A 19,197-nucleotide genomic window follows, 5' to 3' on the forward strand; every position below is an offset into this window, starting at 1 on the left:
ATTTTATTCATGGTGCTTTCCGTAAAATGCTTGATAAATATGATGATAATCATAGAATTGCATCCCCTTATCACCCTCAGTCTAGTGGTCAAGTAGACTTGAGTAATAGAGAACTCAAACTAATTTTGCAAAAGACTGTCAATAGGTCTAGAAAGAATTGGTCCAAGAAACTTGATGATGCATTATGGGCCTATAGAACTGCATATAAAAATCCTATGGGTATGTCTCCGTATAAAATGGTTTATGGAAAAGCATGTCACTTACCTCTCGAACTAGAACACAAGGCTTATTGGGCTATTAAAGAACTCAATTATGATTTTAAACTTGCTAGTGAGAAGAGGTTATTCGATATTAGCTCACTTGATGAATGGAAAACCCAAGCCTACAAAAATGCCAAGTTGTTTAAAGAAAAAGCTAAAAGATGGCAGGACAAAAGGATACAAAAGCGTGAGTTTAATGTAGGTGATTATGTATTGCTATACAACTCTCGTTTAAGATTTTTTGCAGGAAAACTTCTCTCTAAATGGGAAGGCCCTTACGTTATCGAGGAGGTCTATCGCTCCGGTGCCATAAAAATCAACAACTTCGGAGGCACAAATCTGAAGGTGGTGAACGGTCAAAGAATCAAACACTATATCTCAGGTAATCCCATAAATGTTGATACCAATGTTATTGAAACCGTAACCCCGGAGGAATACATAAGGGACACTTTCCGGAACGTTTCAGACTCCGAAAAGGAATAGGTATGTGGTACGGTAAGTAAACCGACTCCAAAACAGTTTTTAAGGCAATATTTCTCCATTTTGGAATATTTAGAAAAATAGAAAAATAAGAAGCAGTCCGGGAAGGACACGAGGCCTCCACGAGGGTGGAGGGCGCGCCCTACCCTACTGGGCGCGCCCCACTACCTCGTGGGCACCTCGTGTGCTCTCCCAACTCTGTTTTTGTACACGACACGTATTTTGGTCGGCAAAATTCATTATATAATCTCCCGGGGATTTTGACTCCCGTATCACGCAAAAATCTCATGTTTGTGTTTCGAGCTGTTGCTACTGCAGATTAGAGCAGGATGTCTTCGCAAGAGTCAGTTGGGGAGAGTCGGGTGTCTCATCTGGCACCGAGATCAATGACAAACAACAATGTTGACCTCTTTGGGCCAGCAACAGAGGAAGAGATGGAAGCCGAATTGAAGAGGATAGATGCCATGGAGGTGGATCAAGAAGTCACTTCCCGCTTCCGAGCTGGATTCACAATGGGAGAACTGCAAAGCTCGGCTATTCCAAACTCGGTTATCCCTTATGTTAGATTTCTTTCTTATGAGAATATGAAAAAGAGTGTCACTGGTTCTCCCGCAGCTATGCAGCACCCTTGGGTGCAGGGAGCTTTGGCTGTTACAAGAAAACTCCGAAAGGAAATAATGGACCTCAAGCAGCAAGTCAATAAGCTCGAGGAGGAGAATCATATCCTGAGGGGCATCATCGCCAAGAACATCACATCTGTTGGGGAACGTAGTAGAAATTCAAAATTTTCCTACGTGTCACCAAGATCTATCTATGGAGAAACCAGCAACGAGGGGAAGGAGAGTGCATCTACATACTCTTGTAGAGCGCTAAGCGGAAGCGTTCAAGAGAACGGGGTTGAAGGAGTCGTACTCGTCGTGATCCAAATCACCGGAGATCCTAGTGCCGAACGGACGGCACCTCCGCGTTCAACACACGTACAGCCCAACGACGTCTCCCATGCCTTGATCCAGCAAGGAGAGAGGGAGAGGTTGAGGAAGACTCCATCCAGCAGCAGCACAACGGCGTGGTGGTGGTGGAGGAGCGTGGTGATCCAGCAGGGCTTCGCCAAGCACCGCGAGATATGAGGAGGGAGAGAGGTAGGGCTGCGCCAGGAAGGAGAGGAACTCATGTGTTGGCAGCCCCAAGTCCTCAAGTATATATAGGGGAGAGGGAGGGGTGCACCCACCTAGGGTTCCACCCTAGGGGCGGCGGCCAGCCCCAATCCCATCTAGGGTGGCGGCCAAGTGGAGGGGGAGAGGGAGGCGCACCAGGCATGGGCCCTAAGGCCCATCTGCCCTTAGGGTTTGCCCCCCTTCCTCCCCTTAGGCGCCTTGGGCCCTTGTGGGGGGGCGCATCAGCCCACCTGGGGCTGGTCCCCTCCCACACTTGGCCCATGCAGCCCTCCGGGGCTTGTGGCCACACTTGGTGGACCCCCGGGACCCTCCCGGTGGTCCCGGTACGTTACCGATAAAACCCGAAACTTTTCCGGTGACCAAAACAGGACTTCCATATATAAATCTTTACCTCCAGACCATTCCGGAACTCGTCGTGACGTCCGGGATATCATCCGGGACTCCGAACAACATTCGGTAATGATGTATATCTATTCCCTATAACCCTAGCATCATCGAACCTTAAGTGTGTAGACCCTACGGGTTCGGGAACCATGCAGACATGACCGAGACGTTCTCCGGTCAATAACCAACAGCGGGATCTGGATACCCATGTTGGTTCCCACATGTTCCACGATGATCTCATCGGATGAACCACGATGTCGAGGATTCGATCAATCCCGTATACAATTCCCTTTGTCTAGCGGTATTGTACTTGCCCTAGATTCGATCGTCGGTATCCCGATACCTTGTTCAATCTCGTTACCGGCAAGTCTCTTTACTCGTTCCGTAACACATCATCCCGTGATCAACTCCTTGGTCACATTGTGCACATTATGATGATGTCCTACCGAGTGGGCCCAGAGATACCTCTCCGTCACACGGAGTGACAAATCCCAGTCTCGATTCGTGCCAACCCAATAGACACTTTCGGAGATACCCGTAGTGCACCTTTATAGCCACCCAGTTACGTTGTGACGTTTGGCACACCCAAAGTATTCCTACGGTATCCAGGAGTTGCACAATCTCATGGTCTAAGGAAATGATACTTGACATTAGAAAAGCTTTAGCATACGAACTACACGATCTTTGTGCTAGGCTTAGGATTGGGTCTTGTCCATCACATCATTCTCCTAATGATGTGATCCCGTTATCAATGACATCTAATGTCCATGGTCAGGAAACCGTAACCATCTTTTGATCAACGAGCTAGTCAACTAGAGGCTTACTAGGGACATGGTGTTGTCTATGTATCCACACATGTATCTGAGTTTCCTATCAATACAATTCTAGCATGGATAATAAACGATTATCATGAACAAGGAAATATAATAATAATCAATTTATTATTGCCTCTAGGGCATATTTCCAACAGTCTCCCACTTGCACTAGAGTCAATAATCTAGTTCACATTGCCATGTGATCACAGGTCACATCGCCATGTGACTAACATCCAAAGAGTTTACTAGAGTCAATAATCTAGTTCATATCACTATGTGATTAACACTCAGTGAGTTATGGGTTTGATCATGTTATGCTTGTGAGAGAGGTTGTAGTCAACGGGTCTGCAACATTCAGATCCCTATGTATTTCGCAAAACTATATGTCATATCGTAGATGCTGCTACCACGTTCCACTTGGAGCTATTCCAAATGGTTGCTCCACTATACGTATCTGGTTTGCTATTCAGAGTCATTCGTATAGGTGTTAAGGCTTGCATCGACGTAACCCTTTACGCCGAACTCTTTATCACCTCCATAATCGAGAAACATGTCCTTATTTTCTCCAAGGACAATTTTGACCGTTGTCTGGTGATCCACTCCTTTATCACCTTTGTACCCTCTTGCCAGACATGTGGCAAGGCACACATCAGGTGCGGTACACAGCATAGCATACTATGGAGCCTATGTCTAAGCATAGGGGACGACCTTCGTCCTTTCTCTCTATTCTGCCGTGGTCGAGCTTTAAGTCTTAACTTCATACCTTACAACTCAGGCAAGAACTCCTTCTTTGACTGATCCATCTTGAACACCTTCAAGATCATGTCAAGGTATGTGCTCATTTGAAAGTACCATTAAGCGTTTTGATATATCCTTATAGATCTTGATGCTCAATGTTCAAGTGGCTTAATCCAGGTTTTCCATTGAAAAACACTTTTCAAATAACCCTATATGCTTTCCAGAAATTCTACATCATTTCCGATCAACAATATGTCAACAACATATACTCATCAGAAATTTTATAGTGCTCCCACTCACTTCTTTGGAAATACAAGTTTCTCATAAACTATGTATAAACCCAAAATCTTTGATCATCTCATCAAAGCGTACATTCCAACTTCGAGATGCTTACTCCAGTCCTTAGAAGGATTGCTGGACCTTTGCATACTTGTTAGCATTTTTCCAGGATTGACAAAACCTTCTGGTTGTATCTCATACAACCTTTCCTCAAGAAAATCATCGAGGAAACAATATTTTGACATCCTATCTGCATGATTTCATAAATAATGCAGTAACTGCTAACATAATTCCAACGGACTCTTAGCATCGCTACGAGTGAGAAAGTCTCACCGTAGTCAACTCCTTGAACTTGTCGGGAAACATCTTAACGACAAGTCGAGCTTTCTTAATGGTGACATTTACCATCATTGTCCGTCTTCCTTTTAAAATCCATCTGTACTCAACAGCCTTACGACCATCGAGCCGTTCTGCCAAAGTCTACACTTTGTTTTCATACATGGATCCTCTCTCAGATTTTATGGCCTCGAGCCATTTATCAGAATCCAGGCCCACCATCGCTTCTCCATAGCTCGTAGGTTCATTGTTGTCTAGCAACATGACTTCCAAGACAGGATTACGTACCACTCTAAAGTAGTACGCATCCTTGTCGTCCTACGAGGTTTGGGAGTGACTTGATCCGAAGTCTCATGATCAATATCATGAGCTTCCACTTCAATTGGTGTAGGTGCCACAGGAACAACTCTTTGTGCCCTGCTATACACTAGTTGAAGTGACGGTTCAATAACCTCATCAAGTCTCCACCATCCTCCCACTCAATTCCTTCGAGAGAAACTTTTCCTCGAGAAAGGACCCGATTCTAGAAACAATCCTTATTGCTTTCGGATCTGAGACAGGAGGTATACCCAAATGTTTTGGGTGTCCTATGAAGATGCATTTATCCGCTTTGGGTTCGAGCTTATCAGCCTGAAACTTTTTCACATAAGCATCACAGCCCCAAACTTTTAAGAAATGACAGCTTAGGTTTCTCGAAACCATAGTTCATACGGTGTCATCTCATCGGAATTACGTGGTTCCCTATTTAAAGTGAATGTGGTTGTCTCTAATGCCTAACCCATAAACTATCGTGGTAATTCGATAAGAGACATCATGGTATGCATCATATCCAATAGGGTGCAGTTATGATGTTCGGACACACCATCACACTATGGTGTTCCAGGCTGTATTAGTTGTGAAACAATTTCCACAATGTCTTAATTCTGTGCCAAACTCGTAATTCAGATATTCATCTCTATGATCATATCATAGATATTTTATACTCTTGTCACGACGATCTTTCAACTTCACCCTGAAATTACTTGAACCTTTCAATAATTCAGACTCGTGATTCATCAAGTAAATATACTCAACATCTACTCAAATCATTTGTGAAGTAAGAACATAACGATATCCACTACACGCCTCAGCACTCATTGGACTGCACACATCAAAATGTATTACTTCCAACAAGTTGCTTTCTAGTTCCATTTTACTGAAAACGAGGCTTTCAGTCATCTTGCCCATGTGGTATGATTTGCATGTCTCAAGTGATTCAAAATCAAGTGAGTCCAAACGGTCCATTTGCATGGAGTTTCTTCATGCATATACACCAATAGACATGGTTCGCATGTCTCAAACTTTTCAAAACGAGTGAGCCCAAAGATCCATCAACATGGAGCTTCTTCATGCGTTTTTATACCGATATGACTTACGCGGCAGTGCCACAAGTAGGTGGTACTATCATTACTATCTTATATCTTTTGGCATGAACATGTGTATCACTACGATCGAGATTCAATAAACCATTCATTTTAGGTGCAAGACCATTGAAGGTATTATTCAAATAAACAGAGTAACCATTATTCTCCTTAAATGAATAACCGTATTGCGATAGACATAATCCAATCATGTCTATGCTCAACGCAAACACCAATCTTGATGTTAGAGGGAGCATACGATATTTGATCAACCTTGGGAATACTTCCAACACATATCGTCATCTCACCTTTTAGCTAGTCTCCGTTTATTCCGTAGCTTTTATTTTGAGTTACTAACACTTAGTAACCGAACCGGTATCTAATACCCTGGTGCTACTAGGAGTACTAGTAACGTACACATTAACATAATTTATATCCAATATACTTCTATCGACAGCCTTCTCATCTACCAAGTATCTAGGGTAATTCTGCTCCAGTGGTTGTTCCCCTTATTACAGAAGCACTCAGTCTCGGGTTTGGGTTCAACCTTGGGTTTCTCCACTAGAGCAGCAGCTGATTTGCCGTTTCATGAAGTCTCCCTTCTTGCCCTTGCCCTTCTTGAAACTAGTGGTTTCACTAACCATCAACAATTGATGCTCCTTCTTGATTTCTACTTTCGCGGTGTCAAACATCGCAAATATTTCAAGGATCATCATATCTATCCCTGATATGTTATAGTTCATCATGAAGCTCTAGCAGCTGGTGGCAATGACTTTGGAAAAACATCACTATCTCATCTAGAAGATTAACTCCCACTCGATTCAAGTGATTGTGGTACTCAGACAATCTGAGCACAAGCTCAAGATTGAGCTTTTCTCCCTTATTATGCAGGCTAAGAAAATCGTCAGAGGTCTTATACCTCTTGACGTGGGCACGAGCCTGAAATCCCAATTTCAGCCCTCGAAACATCTCATATGTTTTGCGACGTTTCAAAACATCTTCGGTGCCTCAACTCTAAACCGTTTAACTAAACTATCACGTAGTTATCAAAATGTGTATGTCAGATGTTCGCAACATCCACAGACGACGTTCAAGGTTCAGCACACTGAGCGGTGCACTAAGGACATAAGCCTTCTATGAAGCAATGAGGACAATCCTTAGTTTTACGGACCTAGTCCGCATAATTGCTACTATCAACTTCCAACTAAATTTTCTCTAGGAACATATCTACACAGTGGAACTGAAGCGCGAGCTTACGACATAATTTGCAAAGATCTTTTGACTATGTTCAGGATAATTAAGTTCATCTTATGAACTCCCACTCAGATAGACATCCCTCTAGTCATCTAAGTGATTACATGATCCGAGTCGACTAGGCCGTGTCCGATCATCACGTGAGACGGACTAGTCATCATCGGTGAACATCTTCATGTTGATCGTATCTACCATACGACTCATGCTCGACCTTTCGGTCTCTTGTGTTCCGAGGCCATGTCTGTACATGCTAGGCTCGTCAAGTCAACCTAAGTGTTTCGCGTGTGTAAATCTGTCTTACACCCGTTGTATGTGAACGTTAGAATCTATCACACCCGATCATCACGTGGTGCTTCGAAACGACGAACTTTCGCAACGGTGCACAGTTAGGGAGAACACTTTCTTGAAATTTTAATGAGGGATCATCTTATTTACTACCGTCATTCTAAGTAAACAAGATGCAAAAACATGATAAACATCACATGCAATCAAATAATAGTGACATGATATGGCCAATATCATATAGCTCCTTTGATCTCCATCTTGGGGCTCCATGATCATCTTGTCACCGGCATGACACCATGATCTCCATCATCATGATCTCCATCATCGTGTCTCCATGAATTTGCTCGCCAACTATTACTTCTACTACTATGGCTACGGGTTAGCAATAAAGTAAAGTAATTACATGGCGTTGTTCAATGACACGCAGGTCATACAATAAATAAACACAACTCCTATGGCTCCTGTCGGTTGTCATACTCATCGACATGCAAGTCGTGATTCCTATTACAAGAACATGATCAATCTCATTCATCACATTCTTTTTGGCCATATCACATCACATAGAATACCCTGCAAAAACAAGTTAGACGTCCTCTAATTGTTGTTTGCATGTTTTACATGGCTGCTATGGGTTTCTAGCAAGAACGTTTCTTACCTACGCAAAAACCACAACGTGATATGCCAATTGCTATTTACCCTTCATAAGGACCCTTTTCATCGAATCCGATCCGATAAAGTGGGAGAGACAGACACCCGCTAGCCACCTTATGCAACTAGTGCATGTCAGTCGGTGGAACCAGTCTCACGTAAGAGTACGTGTAAGGTCGGTCCGGGCCGCTTCATCCCACAATGCCGCCGAATCAAGATTGGACTAGTAAGGGTAAGCATATTGAACAAAATCAACACCCACAACTACTTTGTGTTCTACTCGTGCATAGAATCTACGCAATAAACCTGGCTCTGATACCACTGTTGGGGAACGTAGCAGAAATTCAAAATTTTCCTATGTGTCACCTGAAGGAAATATGCCCTAGAGGCAATAATAAAGTTATTATTTATTTCCTTATATCATGATAAATGTTTATTATTCATGCTAGAATTGTATTAACCGAAAACATAATACATGTGTGAATACATAGACAAACAGAGTTTCACTAGTATGCCTCTACTTGACTAGCTCGTTAATCAAAGATGGTTATGTTTCCTAACCATGGACAAAGAGTTGTTATTTGATTAACGGGATCACATCATTAGGTGAATGATCTGATTGACATGACCCATTCCATTAGCTTAGCACCCGATCGTCTAGTATGTTGCTATTGCTTTCTTCATGACTTATACATGTTCCTATGACTATGAGATTATGCAACTCCCGTTTGCCGGAGGAACACTTTGTGTGCTACCAAACGTCACAACGTAAATGGGTGATTATAAAGGTGCTCTACAGGTGTCTCCAAAGGTACATGTTGGGTTGGCGTATTTCGAGATTAGGATTTGTCACTCCGAATGTCGGAGAGGTATCTCTGGGCCCTCTCGGTAACGCACAACACATAAGCCTTGCAAGCATTACAACTAATGAGTTAGTTGCAAGATGACGTATTACGAAACGAGTAAAGAGACTTGCCGGTAACGAGATTGAACTAGGTATTGAGATACCGACGATCGAATCTCGGGCAAGTAACATACCGATGACAAAGGGAACAACGTATGTTGTTATGCGGTCTGACCGATAAAGATCTTCGTAGAATATGTGGGAGCCAATATGAGCATCTAGGTTCCGCTATTGGTTATTGACCGGAAACGTGTCTCGGTCATGTCTACATTGTTCTCGAACCCGTAGGGTCCGCACGCTTAAGGTTTCGATGACAGTTATATTATGAGTTTATGAGTTTTGATGTACCGAAGTCAGTTCGGAGTCCCGAATATGATCACGGACATAACGAGGAGTCTCGAAATTGTCGAGACATAAAGATTGATATATTGGACGGCTATATTCGGACACCGGAAGTGTTCCGAGGAAGTTTCGGATAAAACGGAGCACCGGGGGGGTTACCGGAACCCCCCATGGGGTTAATGGGCCTCATGGGCCTAAAATGGAGAAGAGGAGGGGCTGCCAGGGCAGGCCGCACGCCCCCTCTCCCCCTAGTCCGAATTGGACAAGGAGGGAGGGGCGGCGCCCCCCCTCTCCTCTCTCCCTTCCTTCCCCCTCTCCTACTTGGATAAGGAAAGGGAGGGGAGTCCTACTCCCGGTAGGAGTAGGACTCCTCCTACGCGCCTCCTTCTAGGGCCGGCCGCACCCCCCCCTTGGATCCTTTATATACGGAGGCAAGGGGCACCCTAGAGACACAAGTTGATCCACGTGATCTTATTCTTAGCCGTGTGCGGTGCCCCCTTCCACCATAATCCTCGATAATATTGTAGCGGTGCTTAGGCAAAGCCCTGCGACGGTAGAACATCAAGATCGTCACCACGCCGTCGTGCTGACGGAACTCTTCCCCAACACTTTGCTGGATCGGAGTCCGGGGATCGTCATCGAGCTGAACGTGTGCTAAAACTCGGAGGTGCCGTAGTTTTGGTGCTTGATCGGTCGGGCCGTGAAGACGTACGACTACATCAACCGCGTTGTGCTAACGCTTCCGCTGTCGGTCTACAAGGGTACGTAGATCACACTCTCCCCTCTCGTTGCTATGCATCACCATGATCTTGCGTGTGCGTAGGAATTTTTTTGAAATTACTACGTTACCCAACAGTGGCATCCAAGCCTAGGTTTTATATGTTGATGTTATATGCACGAGTAGAACACAAGTGAGTTGTGGGCGATATAAGTCATACTGCTTACCAGCATGTCATACTTTGGTTCGGCGGTATTGTTGGACGAAGTGGCCTGGACCGACATTACGCGTACGCTTACGCGAGACCGGTTCTCCCGACGTGCTTTGCACAGAGGTGGCTTGCGGGTGACAGTTTCTCCAACTTTAGTTGAACCGAGTGTGGCTACGCCCGGTCCTAGCGAAGGTTAAAACAGCACCAACTTGACAAACTATCGTTGTGGTTTTGATGCGTAGGTAAGATTGGTTCTTGCTTAAGCCCGTAGCAGCCACGTAAAACTTGCAACAACAAAGTAGAGGACGTCTAACTTGTTTTTGCAGGGCATGTTGTGATGTGATATGGTCAAGACATGATGCTAAATTTTATTGTATGAGATGATCATGTTTTGTAACCGAGTTATCGCCAACTGGCAGGAGCCATATGGTTGTCGCTTTATTGTATGCAATGCAATCGCGTTGTAATGCTTTACTTTATCACTAAGAGGTAGCGGTAGTCGTGGAAGCATAAGATTGGCGAGACGACAACGATGCTACGATGGAGATCAAGGTGTCGCGCCGGTGACGATGGTGATCACGACGGTGCTTCGAAGATGGAGATCACAAGCACAAGATGATGATGGCCATATCATATCACTTATATTGATTGCATGTGATGTTTATCTTTTATGCATCTTATCTTGCTTTGATTGACGGTAGCATTATAAGATGATCTCTCACTAATTATCAAGAAGTGTTCTCCCTGAGTATGCACTGTTGCGAAAGTTCTTCGTGCTGAGACACCACGTGATGATCGGGTGTGATAGGCTCTACGTTCAAATACAACGGGTGCAAAACAGTTGCACACGCGGAATACTCAGGTTATACTTGACGAGCCAAGCATATACAGATATGGCCTCGGAACACGGAGACCGAAAGGTTGAGCGTGAATCATATAGTAGATATGATCAACATAGTGATGTTCACCAATGAAACTACTCCATCTCACGTGATGATCGGACATGGTTTAGTTGATTTGGATCACGTAATCACTTAGAGGATTAGAGGGATGTCTATCTAAGTGGGAGTTCTTTAAGTAAATTAATTGAACTTAAATTTATCATGAAACTTAGTACCTGATAGTATCTTGCTTGTTTATGCTTGATTGTAGATAGATGGCATGTGTTGTTGTTCCGTTGAATTTTAATGCGTTCCTTGAGAAAGCAAAGTTGAAAGATGATGGTAGAAATTACACGGACTGGCTCCGTAACTTGAGGATTATCCTCATTGCTGCACACAAGAATTACGTCCTGGAAGCACCGCTGGGTGCCAGGCCTGCTGCTGGAGCAACACCAAATGTTATGAATGTCTGGCAGAGCAAAGCTGATGACTACTCGATAGTTCAGTGTGCCATGCTTTACGGCTTAGAATCGGGACTTCAACGACGTTTTGAACGTCATGGAGCATATGAGATGTTCCAGGAGTTGAAGTTAATATTTCAAGCAAATGCCCGGATTGAGAGATATGAAGTCTCCAATAAGTTCTATAGCTGCAAGATGGAGGAGAACAGTTCTGTTAGTGAGCATATACTCAAAATGTCTGGGTATAATAATCACTTGATTCAATTGGGAGTTAATCTTCCAGATGATTGCGTCATTGACAGAATTCTCCAATCACTGCCACCAAGCTACAAGAGCTTCGTGATGAACTATAATATGCAAGGGATGAATAAGACTATTCCCGAGCTCTTCGCAATGCTGAAAGCTGTGGAGGTAGAAATCAAGAAGGAGCATCAAGTGTTGATGGTCAACAAGACCACTAGTTTCAAGAAAAAGGGCAAAGGGAAGAAGAAGGGGAACTTCAAAAAGAACAGCAAGCAAGTTGCTACTCAAGAGAAGAAACCCAAACCTGGACCTAAGCCTGAAACTGAGTGCTTCTACTGCAAGCAGACTGGTCACTGGAAGCGGAACTGCCCCAAGTATTTGGCGGATAAGAAGGATGGCAAGGTGAACAAAGGTATATGTGATATACATGTTATTGATGTGTACCTTACTAATGCTCGCATTAGCACCTGGGTATTTGATACTGGTTCTGTTGCTAATATTTGCAACTCGAAACAGGGACTACGGATTAAGCATAGATTGGCTAAGGACGAGGTGACGATGCGCGTGGGAAATGGTTCCAAAGTCGATGTGATCGCAGTCGGCACGCTACCTCTACATCTACCTTCAGGATTAATATTAGACCTAAATAATTGTTATTTGGTGCCAGCGTTAAGCATGAACATTATATCTGGATCTTGTTTGATGCGAGACGGTTATTCATTTAAATCAGAGAATAATGGTTGGTCTATTTACATGAGTAACATCTTTTATGGTCATGCACCCTTAAAGAGTGCTCTATTCTTATTAAATCTCGATAGTAGTGACACACATATTCATAATGTTGAAGCCAAAAGATGCAGAGTTGATAATGATAGTGCAACTTATTTGTGGCACTGCCGTTTAGGTCATATCGGTATAAAGCGCATGAAGAAACTCCATACTGATGGGCTTTTGGAACCACTTGATTATGAATCACTTGGTACTTGCGAACCGTGCCTTATGGGTAAGATGACAAAAAACACTGTTCTCCGGTACTATGGAGAGAGCAACAGATTTATTGGAAATCATACATACAGATGTATGTGGTCCGATGAATGTTGAGGCTCGTGGCGGATATCGTTATTTTCTCACCTTCACAGATGACTTAAGCAGATATGGGTATATCTACTTAATGAAACATAAGTCTGAAACATTTGAAAAGTTCAAAGAATTTCAGAGTGAAGTTGAAAATCATCGTAACAAGAAAATAAAATTCCTACGATCTGATCATGGAGGAGAATATTTGAGTTACGAGTTTGGTGTACATTTGAAAAATTGTGGAATAGTTTCGCAACTCACGCCACCCGGAACACCACGGCGTAATGGTGTGTCCGGACGTCGTAATCGTACTTTACTAGATATGGTGCGATCTATGATGTCTCTTACTGATTTACCGCTATCGTTTTGGGGATACGCTCTAGAGACAGCCGCATTCACGTTAAATAGGGCACCATCAAAATCCGTTGAGACGACGCCTTATGAACTGTGGTTTGGCAAGAAACCAAAGTTGTTGTTTCTGAAAGTTTGGGGCTGCGATGCTTATGTGAAAAAGCTTCAACCTGATAAGCTTGAACCTAAATCGGAGAAATGTGTGTTCATAGGATATCCAAAGGAAACTATTGGATACACCTTCTATCACAGATCCGAAGGCAAGACTTTTGTTGCTAAATTCGGAAACTTTCTGGAGAAGGAGTTTCTCTCGAAAGAAGTGAGTGGGAGGAAAGTAGAACTTGACGAGGTAACTGTACCTACTCCCTTATTGGAAAGTAGTACATCACATAAACCTGTTTCTGTAACACCTACACCAGTTAGTGAGGAAGCTAATGATGATGATCATGAAACTTCAGAACAAGATACTACTGAACCTCGTAGATCAACCAAAGTGAGATCCGCACCAGAGTGGTACGGTAATCCTATTCTGGAAGTCATGCTACTAGATCATGATGAACCTACGAACTATGAAGAAGCGATGGTGAGCCCAGATTCCGCAAAATGGCTTGAAGCCATGAAATCTGAGATGGGATCCATGTATGAGAACAAAGTATGGACTTTGGTTGACTTGCCTGATGATCGGCAAGCAATTGAGAATAAATGGATCTTCAAGAAGAAGACTGACGCTGACGGTAATATTACTGTCTACAAAGCTCGACTTGTCGCAAAAGGTTTTCGGCAAGTTCAAGGGATTGACTACGATGAGACCTTCTCACCTGTAGCGATGCTTAAGTCTGTCCGAATCATGTTAGCAATTGCCGCATTTTATGATTATGAAATTTGGCAGATGGATGTCAAAATTGCATTCTTGAATGGATTTTTGGAAGAAGAGTTGTATATGATGCAACCAGAAGGTTTTGTCGATCCAAAGGGAGCTAAAAGTGTGCAAGCTCCAGCGATCCATTTATGGACTGGTGCAAGCCTCTCGGATGCTACCATAGAGATACTATTTCACCAATGGGAATTGTTAGAGATGTTGAAGTCTTGTGTGGGAAAACTAAATATCCTGCTGATTTTCTTGTTCTTGGTTCCCCACAAGATAGCTTTTGTCCCATTATATTTGGTAGACCCTTCTTGAACACTGTTAATGCTACCATAGATTGCAAAAGAGATGTTGTTACTATCGGTTTAGATGATATGACTCATGAATTTAATTTCTCTAAATTTAGTAGACAACACCGTGAAGAAGAATTACCTAGTAAGATGAAATTATTGGTCTTGCTTCTATTGCCGTACCTCCTAGTGATCCTTTAGAACAATACTTGCTAGACCATGAAAATGATATGTTTATGAATGAAAGAAGGGAATTAGATGAAGTATTCTTTAAACAGGAACCTATTCTGAAAAACAACTTACCTGTTGAAATCCTAGGGGATCCTCCTCCACCCAAGGGTGATCCCGTGTTTGAGCTTAAACCATTACCTGATACTCTTAAATATGCTTATCTTGATGAGAAAAAGATATATCCTGTTATTATTAGTGCTAACCTTTCAGAGCATGAGGAAGAGAGATTATTGAAAACTCTGAAGAAGCATTGTGCTGCTATTGGGTATACTCTTGATGATCTTAAGGGAATTAGTCCCACTCTATGTCAACATAAAATTAATTTGGAAGAAGACGCTACACCAGTTCGTGATCATCAATGCCGGATGAATCCTAAAATGAAAGAAGTGGTAAGAAAGGAAATATTAAGCTCCTTGAGGCAGGTATAATCTATCCCATTGCTGATAGTCAGTGGGTAAGCCCTGTCCATTGTGTCCCTAAGAAGGGAGGTATTACTGTTGTTCCTAATGATAAAGATGAATTGATCCCTCAAAGAATTATTACAGGTTATAGGATGGTAATTGATTTCCGCAAATTAAATAAGGCTACTAAAAAGGATCATTACCCCTTACCTTTTATCGATCAAATGCTAGAAAGATTATCTAAACATACACATTTTTACTTTCTAGATGGTTATTCCGGTTTCTCTCAAATACCTGTGTCAGCCAAAGATCAATCAAAGACTACTTTTACATGCCCTTTTGGTACTTTTGCTTATAGACGTATGCCTTTTGGTTTATGTAATGCACCTGCTACCTTTCAAAGATGCATGATGGCTATATTCTCTGAATTTTGTGAAAAGATTTGTGAGGTTTTCATGGACGACTTTTCCATCTATGGATCTTCTTTTGATGATTGCTTGAGCAACCTTGATCGAGTTTTGCAGAGATGTGAAGAAACTAATCTTGTCTTGAATTGGGAAAAGTGCCACTTTATGGTTAATGAAGGTATTGTCTTGGGGCATAAAGTTTCGGAAGGAGGTATTGAAGTTGATAAAGTCAAGGTTGATGCTATTGAAAAGATGCTATGTCCCAAGGACATCAAAGGTATAAGAAGTTTCCTTGGTCATGTCGGATTTTATAGGAGGTTTATTAAGGACTTCTCAAAAATCTCTCGACCTCTGACTAATTTATTACAAAAAGATATACCATTTGTTTTTTATGATGATTGTGTAGAAGCATTTGAAATACTTAAGAAAGCATTGATCTCTGCACCTATTGTTCAGCCACCTGATTGGAATTTACCATTTGAAATTATGTGTGATGCTAGTGATTATGTTGTAGGTGTTGTTCTAGGACAGAGAGTTGATAAGAAATTAAATTTTATTCAATATGCTAGTAAAACCCTAGACAATGCTCAAAGAAATTATGCTACTACTGAAAAAGAATTCTTAGCAGTTGCATTTGCTTGTGATAAGTTCAGACCTTATATTGTTGATTCTAAACTAACTATTCACACTGATCATGCAGCTATTAAATATCTTGTGGAAAAGAAAGATGCTAAACCTAGACTTATTAGATGGGTTCTCTTGCTACAAGAATTTGATTTGCATATTGTTGATAGAAAGGGAGCTGAGAACCCCGTTGCAGACAACTTATCTAGGTTAGAAAATGTGCTTGATGACCCACTTCCTATTGATGATAGCTTTCCTGATGAGCAATTAAATGTCATAAATGCTTCGCATACTGCTCCATGGTACTCCCTCCTTTTTGGTTTATAGGGCTCATCTCAACTTTTTCATTTTTCCAATTTAAAGGGCTCATCTCCATCTCCTATTGAGATTCCAAGGTGCATTAAATCATTGCATGCAATAATTAAAAAGGAACTCCCCAATGCATGTAACTTTCCTACTCATCTAGTGGTCAAGCATGCATGCACTGCAATTAATCCAAATTAATGCATCATTTTAATTTAGATAGTTTTTTAGAGTACGAGATACATTCCTCCATTTACCAAGTACCTTGGTTGATGATATTTTAGATCTAAGCCTTATAAACCGGCAAGGAGGGAGTATGCTGATTATGCTAATTACATTGTTGCTAAGTTTATACCACCTAGTTTCACATACCAGCAAAAGAAAAAGTTCTTTTATGATTTGAGGCATTACTTTTGGGATGACCCACATCTTTATAAAGAAGGAGTAGATGGTGTTATTAGATGTTGTGTACCTGAGCATGAGCAGGAACAGATCCTACGCAAGTGTCACTCTGAAGCTTATGGAGGACACCATGCTGGAGATAGAACTGCACATAAGGTATTGCAATCTGGTTTTTATTGGCCTACTCTCTTCAAGGATGCCCGTAAGTTTGTTTTATCTTATGATGAATGTCAAAGAATTGGTAATATTAGTAGACGTCAAGAAATGCCCATGAATTATTCACTTGTTATTGAACCATTTGATGTTTGGGGCTTTGACTATATGGGACCCTTTCCTTCCTCTAAGGGATATACACATATTTTAGTCGTTGTTGATTACGTTACTAAGTGGGTAGAAGCTATTCCAACTAGTAGTGCTGATCATAACACTTCTACTAAAATGCTTAAATAAGTTTTTTTTTTCAAGATTTGGAGTCCCTAGATATTTAATGACTGATGGTGGTTCACATTTTATTCATGGTGCTTTCCGTAAAATGCTTGCTAAATATGATGTTAATCATAGAATTGCATCCCCTTATCACCCTCAGTCTAGTGGTCAAGTAGACTTGAGTAATAGAGAACTCAAACTAATTTTGCAAAAGACTGTCAATAGGTCTAGAAAGAATTGGTCCAAGAAACTTGATGATGCATTATGGGCCTATAGAACTGCATATAAAAATCCTATGGGTATGTCTCTGTATAAAATGGTTTATGGAAAAGCATGTCACTTACCTCTCGAACTAGAACACAAGGCTTATTGGGCTATTAAAGAACTCAATTATGATTTTAAACTTGCTGGTGAGAAGAGGTTATTTGATATTAGCTCACTTGATGAATGGAGAACCCAAGCCTACAAAAATGCCAAGTTGTTTAAAGAAAAAGCTAAAAGATGGCATGACAAAAGGATACAAAAGCGTGAGTTTAATGTAGGTGATTATGTATTGCTATACAACTCTCGTTTAAGATTTTTTGCAGGAAAACTTCTCTCTAAATGGGAAGGCCCTTACGTTATCGAGGAGGTCTATCGTTCCGGTGCCATAAAAATCAACAACTTCGGAGGCACAAATCTGAAGGTGGTGAACGGTCAAAGAATCAAACACTATATCTCAGGTAATCCCATAAATGTTGAAACCAATGTTATTGAAACCGTAACCCCGGAGGAATACATAAGGGACACTTTCCGGAACGTTTCAGACTCCGAAAAGGAATAGGTATGTGGTACGGTAAGTAAACCGACTCCAAAACAGTTTTTAAGGCAATATTTCTCCATTTTGGAATATTTAGAAAAATAGAAAAATAAGAAGCAGTCCGGGAAGGACACGAGGCCTCCACGAGGGTGGAGGGCGCGCCCTACCCTACTGGGCGCGCCCCACTACCTAGTGGGCACCTCGTCTGCTCTCCCGACTTTGTTTTCGTACACGACACGTATTTTGGTCGGTAAAAATTCATTATATAATCTCCCGGGGGTTTTGACTCTCGTATCACGCAAAAATCTCCTGTTTGTGTTTCGAGCTGTTGCTACTGCAGATTAGAGCAGGATGTCTTCGCAAGAGTCAGTTGGGGAGAGTCGGGTGTCTCATCCGGCATCGAGATCAATGACAAACAACAATGTTGACCTCTTTGGGCCAGCAACGGAGGAAGAGATGGAGGCCGAATTGAAGAGGATAGATGCCATGGAGGAGGATCAAGAAGTCACTTCCCGCTTCCGAGCTGGATTCACAATGGGAGAACTGCAAAGCTCGGCTATTCCAAACTCGGTTATCCCTTCCAATGTTAGATTTCTTTCTTATGAGAATATGAAAAAGAGTGTCACTGGTTCTCCCGCAGCTATGCAGCACCCTTGGGTGCAGGGAGCTTTGGCTGTTACAGGGAAACTCCGAAAGGAAATAATGGACCTCAAGCAGCAAGTCAATAAGCTCGAGGAGGAGAATCATATCCTGAGGGGCATCATCGCCAAGAACATCACATCTGTTGGGGAACTAGCAGAAATTCAAAATTTTCTTACGTGTCACCAAGATCTATCTATGGAGAAACCAGCAACGAGGGGAAGGAGAGTGCATCTACATACCCTTGTAGATCGCTAGGCGGAAGCATTCAAGAGAACGGGGTTGAAGGAGTCGTACTCGTCGTGATCCAAATCACCGGAGATCCTAGTGCCGAACGGCCGGCACCTCCGCGTTCAACACACGTACAGCCCGACGACATCTCCCATGCTTCGATCCAGCAAGGAGAGAGGGAGAGGTTGAGGAAGACTCCATCCAGCAGCAGCACAACGGCATGGTGGTGGTGGAGGAGCGTGGTGATCCAGCAGGGCTTCGCCAAGCACCGCGAGATATGAGGAGGGAGAGAGGTAGGGCTGCGCCAGGAAGGAGAGGAACTCATGCGTTGGTAGCC

Source organism: Triticum dicoccoides, chromosome 7A (genome assembly GCF_002162155.2).
Source record: "Triticum dicoccoides isolate Atlit2015 ecotype Zavitan chromosome 7A, WEW_v2.0, whole genome shotgun sequence".
Taxonomy (NCBI): domain Eukaryota; kingdom Viridiplantae; phylum Streptophyta; class Magnoliopsida; order Poales; family Poaceae; genus Triticum; species Triticum dicoccoides.